Source organism: Cornus florida, unplaced genomic scaffold, assembly GCF_030987335.1.
Source record: "Cornus florida cultivar Cherokee Brave unplaced genomic scaffold, ASM3098733v1 CherokeeBrave_3.0.0_Hap2_Chr05, whole genome shotgun sequence".
NCBI lineage: Eukaryota > Viridiplantae > Streptophyta > Magnoliopsida > Cornales > Cornaceae > Cornus > Cornus florida.
In genome coordinates, this window is record NW_026775575.1 from 34,439,633 (window position 1) to 34,445,288 (window position 5,656).

General features: G+C 42.3%; 1 non-coding gene across 1 annotated transcript; it reads left to right on the forward strand.

Annotated features, from left to right (window-relative positions):
- Positions 1 to 4,909: 4,909 nt before the first annotated feature.
- On the forward strand, positions 4,910 to 5,018 carry LOC132310810 (small nucleolar RNA R71). The gene has a single exon (XR_009482710.1). It is a non-coding gene; the product is annotated as a small nucleolar RNA R71 (small nucleolar RNA).
- The last annotated feature ends 638 nt before the right edge of the window (positions 5,019 to 5,656 follow it).

A 5,656-nucleotide genomic window follows, 5' to 3' on the forward strand; every position in this document is an offset into this window, starting at 1 on the left:
TCCTTCTTGGAAATGAAAGAATCATACAGCAACCTCATCACGCTCCAGATGAGGACTGAGATAGATACCCAGCAGCCCGTGTAAAAAGCATAAAGAGTTGTCAATAGTCATGACGCCTCTGGATCTTGTGGCTCGCTATGTAAATGTTCTGGAAAAGAACTGTGTCAATGAACCAGAGGTCATCAGGCAAGAAGGTCCTGGTGGCGAATGTCTGACCACCGGCATGATGGCCTGTCAAGGAGATAGCCATGTCAGAAAATGAAGGCCTATGTAGCCTCGGGTATATCTCTGCAAGCTCAGGTGGACACCGGTGTGGGCACCGCCAAGCACGGGCCAGAGTGTCAACTGTGATGACAATCTCGTGGCCGTCCAGTGTAGTGATCATCTCTGCGGTAGATCGTGGTGAGGGCCGGAGATGCTGAAAGAATAACCGCACCAGTCGCGGGTATACAAGGCCGGTGACTGGGGCAAAGATGGCTGAGAGGCCCCACTGCATGATATCCTGATAGCCAGACCGGGTCAGGATAGACTCGGAGAAGTACGCAGTATCGAAGTACGACTCCTGAGCGACGGTCATGGCTGCATATCTCGGCAGCAACTGGTCACGGCGCTGAGCCAGTAGAGGTGGCTGCGGTGATGGCATGTGGTCAGCATCTGCCTGATGGCGCACAGGAGAAGGTGATGGTGTGAAGGCTGGAGGAGCCTGGGATGTAGATGGCATGTGGTCAGCTCCCTCCTCAGCCTTGTGGGGTGGGGACTGAAGGGGAGTAGCCTGTGCGGGCTCTGCCTGAGCATGAGATGGCTCTGCAACCATCTCTATCCTGGGCCGCATATGTCTCCGGGGTCACTGTGGCCCCGAAGATCTCCTGGCTGTACTCTTATACCGCGGAGGCGTGATCTGTAAAAGGACAAGAAAATTTCAATATAAGTCCGTGCCAGATATAAGAATTTAAGTGCATAATAGAAACATGTATGCCAAATAAGATAGACAAAATACGGATGACATGAATCTATGATGATGATGAAATGTGAATCATGCTAAGCAATGTAGGTATGAAATGCATCCAATGTGGAATATCACAGGCATTATGCATATAAAGATAGCATGAAGACAACATAAGATGAATGGAGTGTGTATGTATGATCTGTGAAAGTTCGATCGATCGAACTTTAAGTTTGATCGATCACAGAAATTTTCGATCGATCGAAGTGAAAAATGTCCAAAAGTTGGATCGATCGAAGTGAATTGGATCAATCTAACACTTGGATCGATCGAAGCATGAAAGTGCACAAGATTGGATCGATCGAAGGTAGTGAAATGAAGTTCACTACTTCGATCGATCGAAGAACGAGTTCGATCGATCGAACTGTGCGAATGCCGAATTTGAAAAGTCACAGATCTGTGAGATCTAGAGCACGGGGCCCACACAAACGTGTTTGTGGGCCCATCTACACACCAAACATCCCATCCTCAACATCCAAACACTCCCCAAATGCCAAATCAAATCAAAAATCCCCAATTTGGTTCGGCCAAATGCATGTGTGAATATGTATACCATAATCGTGAAATTGATGCTTCAAAATGGATGATTAATACACATACAACATAAATCAATATAGAAAATCATGAATCATGCATTGATTAAACTTTTAAATCAAGAAGTGGCTTGCGATTTACCTCAAAACCGAGAGGGATGAGATGAGAGAAAGAGTGCGAAGCCGCGGTGAAAACAAGGCTCTACCTTGCCGGAATTGGCTCGCCGGAGGTGGGGAAGATGATTGGAATGGAGGTTGGCCGGATTGAGAGAAGAGGGAGACTAGGTTGTGGTTTCCTTTTGAAGTTGGATCGATCCAAAGTGATCGATCCAACTCGATTATATTTTTAAAAACACGATATGCAGAGTTCGATCGATCGAAGATGGAGTTCGATCGATCGAACTTAGGTCTCCACTCTTAATGGCATTTTTTTTTTTTTTTGAATTTTTTTTTTTTTTAAATGAGATGCAAATTTTGATCGATCGAAGAAAGATTTCGATCGATCGAAGAGGATAAAGAATGTACAAGTTTAAGGGTTCAAGAGTTGATATGTGCTGGAACCTTGGATCGATCGAACTTGGAATTCGATCGATCGAACATGAAAAATTTTGAAAAGTCCCGAGAGCATGCATTTTGGAGTTTGGATGCAGGTCCAAAATTTTTCTAAGTGTTAGGACTCATGATCGATCGAACCATATGTTGGATCGATCGAAAGGTAGTTCGATCGATCGAAATGGTTTACGATCGATCGAATTTTTGAGAATTTGGAGATCCCGAGAGCATGCATTTTGGAATTTGGATGCAGGTCCAAAATTTTTCTAAGTGTTGGGTGCAAAATGAGAGCTGGATCGATCGAGTCCATAGTTGGATCGATCGAACCAAAGTTCGATCGATCGAACCAAGACTTGGATCGATCGAAATTATGCCTAAATGCTCAAAATGACTTGAATGCTCATGCAATCCCTTACTCAGTTCCTTCCAATTTATATGAACCACAAAAACAGTATCTAGACTTCGCAAGAATCAAAATGCAAGATAGAAATGAGGAGGAATAGGGTTTTGACATCCTACGAATTTCGGTGCTAGTCTTTAACGTCTCTAGCAAGACCTTGGGCTCTTTTAGCCCGGATCAAAGATCTTGCAATGCATCCCCTCCTTTTTGGGATGAGAGATGTTTCGAGTCACTCCCAACAAGTGGTTCTTAGAAGAACTTGTTGGGGTAAACTCAAAAGACGTCTTGAGTTCTTTGTCAAAACCTTCCTTGGGCTTCCACGCCCTTTCACAACAAGAGTTCGAAATCACTTTTCTGGCATGCAATGCTGAAGATGAAGATGAAGGTTTTGAAACATTGTTCATGCACAAAAGCTCATTTCTTTCACAAGCAAGATCATGATATTCCTCTACCACATTAACCTCTTCTTCATATTTGTCAAATGGATTGGGTGTGGGGTTAAAGATGTTCAACTTCACTCTCATGTGCCCAAAAGAAATCTTCATTATCCCCGTCCTACAATTTATGTTGGCATTTGAGGTTGCCAAGAAAGGACGGCCAAGGATAACCGGAATTTGGTTCTTTGGATTGGGCACCGGTTCCATGTCAATGACGACAAAGTCAACCGGGAAGAAGAACTTATCAATCTTAATCAACACATCCTCAATTATCCCCCTAGGCTTCTTAATGGATCGGTCGGCAAGTTGTAAAACCACCAACGTCGGTTTCAATTCACTTAGGCCCAATTTGACATAAACCGAATAGGGAAGAAGGTTAACACTAGCCCCTAAGTCAAGAAGTGCCCGGTTGATGACATGTTCACCAATGACACAAGATGTTGTAGGTGCACCGGGATCCTTAAACTTTGGCAAAGTGTTGTGTTGTAGAATGGAACTCACTTGTTCGGTTAAGACCACCTTTTTTGATGTTTGGCTCTTGTTCTTCCGCTTTTGGGTGCATAAGTCCTTTAAGAATTTGGCATAAGCCGGAATTTGCTTAATTGCATCCAAAAGTGGAAGATTAACTGTGACTTGCCTAAACATATCCATTATCTCATTATTCTTGGTCTTTTGCCTTTCTTTTGAAATGGACCCTTTCAAGGCGTCCGGAAATGGAGCTTTTTCAAAAACTCTTTCAGCATTTTCTTTCAAAGAATTTTCAGCATTGGACTTGTTCGATTCATTGGATTTCAAATCACTTTTCAAAGAAGAATCATGAATAACATTTTTCAAAGAACTTTTCTCAAACACATTTTTCAACACTGTTTTCAATGAATCTCTTTGGAAATCATCTTTCAACTCACAATTTGAGGGCTTCTCATTCTCAAGATCATGCACATGCAATGAAGGAGGAATAGTGTGTGGAACGGGACGGGTGACAACTTGAGGTTGTACCGGTTCACTCTCTTCATTAGGCATTCTAACTTGATTGTCTACTACCCTACCACTTCTCAAGGTTGTTACCGCATTGACATGCTCAACATTATGCCCTTCCAATGAGGATTTGGTTTCTATAACACATTGTTGTTTGATTAGGGCATTCACGTGCATCTTTCCCTTCTCTCTAGCATTAAGTGTTTCAGCTATTTGCCCTACTTGGGTTTCTAGCTTGGCAATCGACTGAGAATGAGAATGCAACAATTGAGTATTTGCTTCTAGAGTGCCCAAAGCAATTAAAACCTTTTCCTCAAAAGCGGAACCTCTAGAATTTCCTTGAGAATATGATTGGTTAGGAAAATGAGAATTAGCAAATTGATTTCCTTGTGAGTTATATGGTCTTGAACCTTGGGATCCTTGGTTTTGAAGTGGAGGTGGAATGTATTTCCCCTGAAAACTGACTTGGGAAGAGTTTGAGCCCTCCTCTTGGTTTTTCCAAGAAAAATTAGGATGATTCCTCCAACCGGGATTGTAATGATTACCATAAGGATTGTTCCCTTGGTTCACAAATGTTGCATTAACTTGCTCAATGGGTTCATTTTGAATTTGTCCATGAGGACAATTAGAAGTAGAATGAAGAACACTAGAACAAGTCATACATGATTCATTTTGAGCTCTAGAAGAATGATTAGGAAAGGAAGACACTTGATTCGCCGAGTTTTGATTGATTAATTGATCAAATTTTTGAGATAAAGACTTCTTCTCGGCGGTTATATCATTTGAGTGGTCAACTTGATGTAAGCCAACACTCTTTCTACCTTGAGAATTTCTACCATTCCTAGATGACAATGTTCTATGCAAAGAGTTTTCACTCATGCTCTCATAAAGACGCCACACGTCTTCCTCTTGCCGGTCTATATAAGAACCTCCCATTGAAGCATCAACCATGCCTTTATAATTGTCCGATAAGCTTTCAAAGAAGAATTGGACCAATTGCCATTTAGGCATGTCATGGTGAGGACACTTCCTAAGCAATTCATTGAAGCGTTCCCATGCCTCATGGAAAGTTTCTCCCTCCCCATGTGTGAATTCCCTAATGGCGGTTCTCATAGCATTGGTCTTCGAAACCGGATAGTACTTTTTCAAAAATTCTTGTTGCATTTCTGCCCAAGAAGTTATAGAAAAAGGCCTAAGGTTGTTGAACCAATACTTCGCCTTATCTTTAAGGGTGAATGGAAAAAGTTTCAGCCTTAAAACTTCTTCCGGCATGTCCGTGTATCGAACGGTAGAACAAACTTCAAGAAACTCATCCAAATGCTTGTAAGGTTCTTCACTAGGAAGTCCATGAAAGTTAGGTAGCATTTGGATAGTTTGTGCTTTAATCTCATAATGGTGTGCTCTAAATGGTGGCAATTGAATGCATGTGGGTGCATTATACTCATTAGGCACATAGTGATCTCTCAATGCGAGTGGTGGATTAGCAACTTGAGGTGCAACATGGACACCTTGGTTATATTGAGCTTGATTAATGATGGGGGGTTGTGGTGCATACATTGGCCTTGGAATTCCCATTGGAATTTGGCCTTGTTGTTGAGGAGGTTGATGAATGTATGGCCTAGGCATGCCAAATGGAACTTGCATATTATCATTTTGCACATTAGGGTGAAGGATGCCTTGTTGGTCTATGTGACCAAGGTCTTCAACATGATCATCACTGAGAGCATCCATTGGTAGATTGGTTCTATGTGAACTT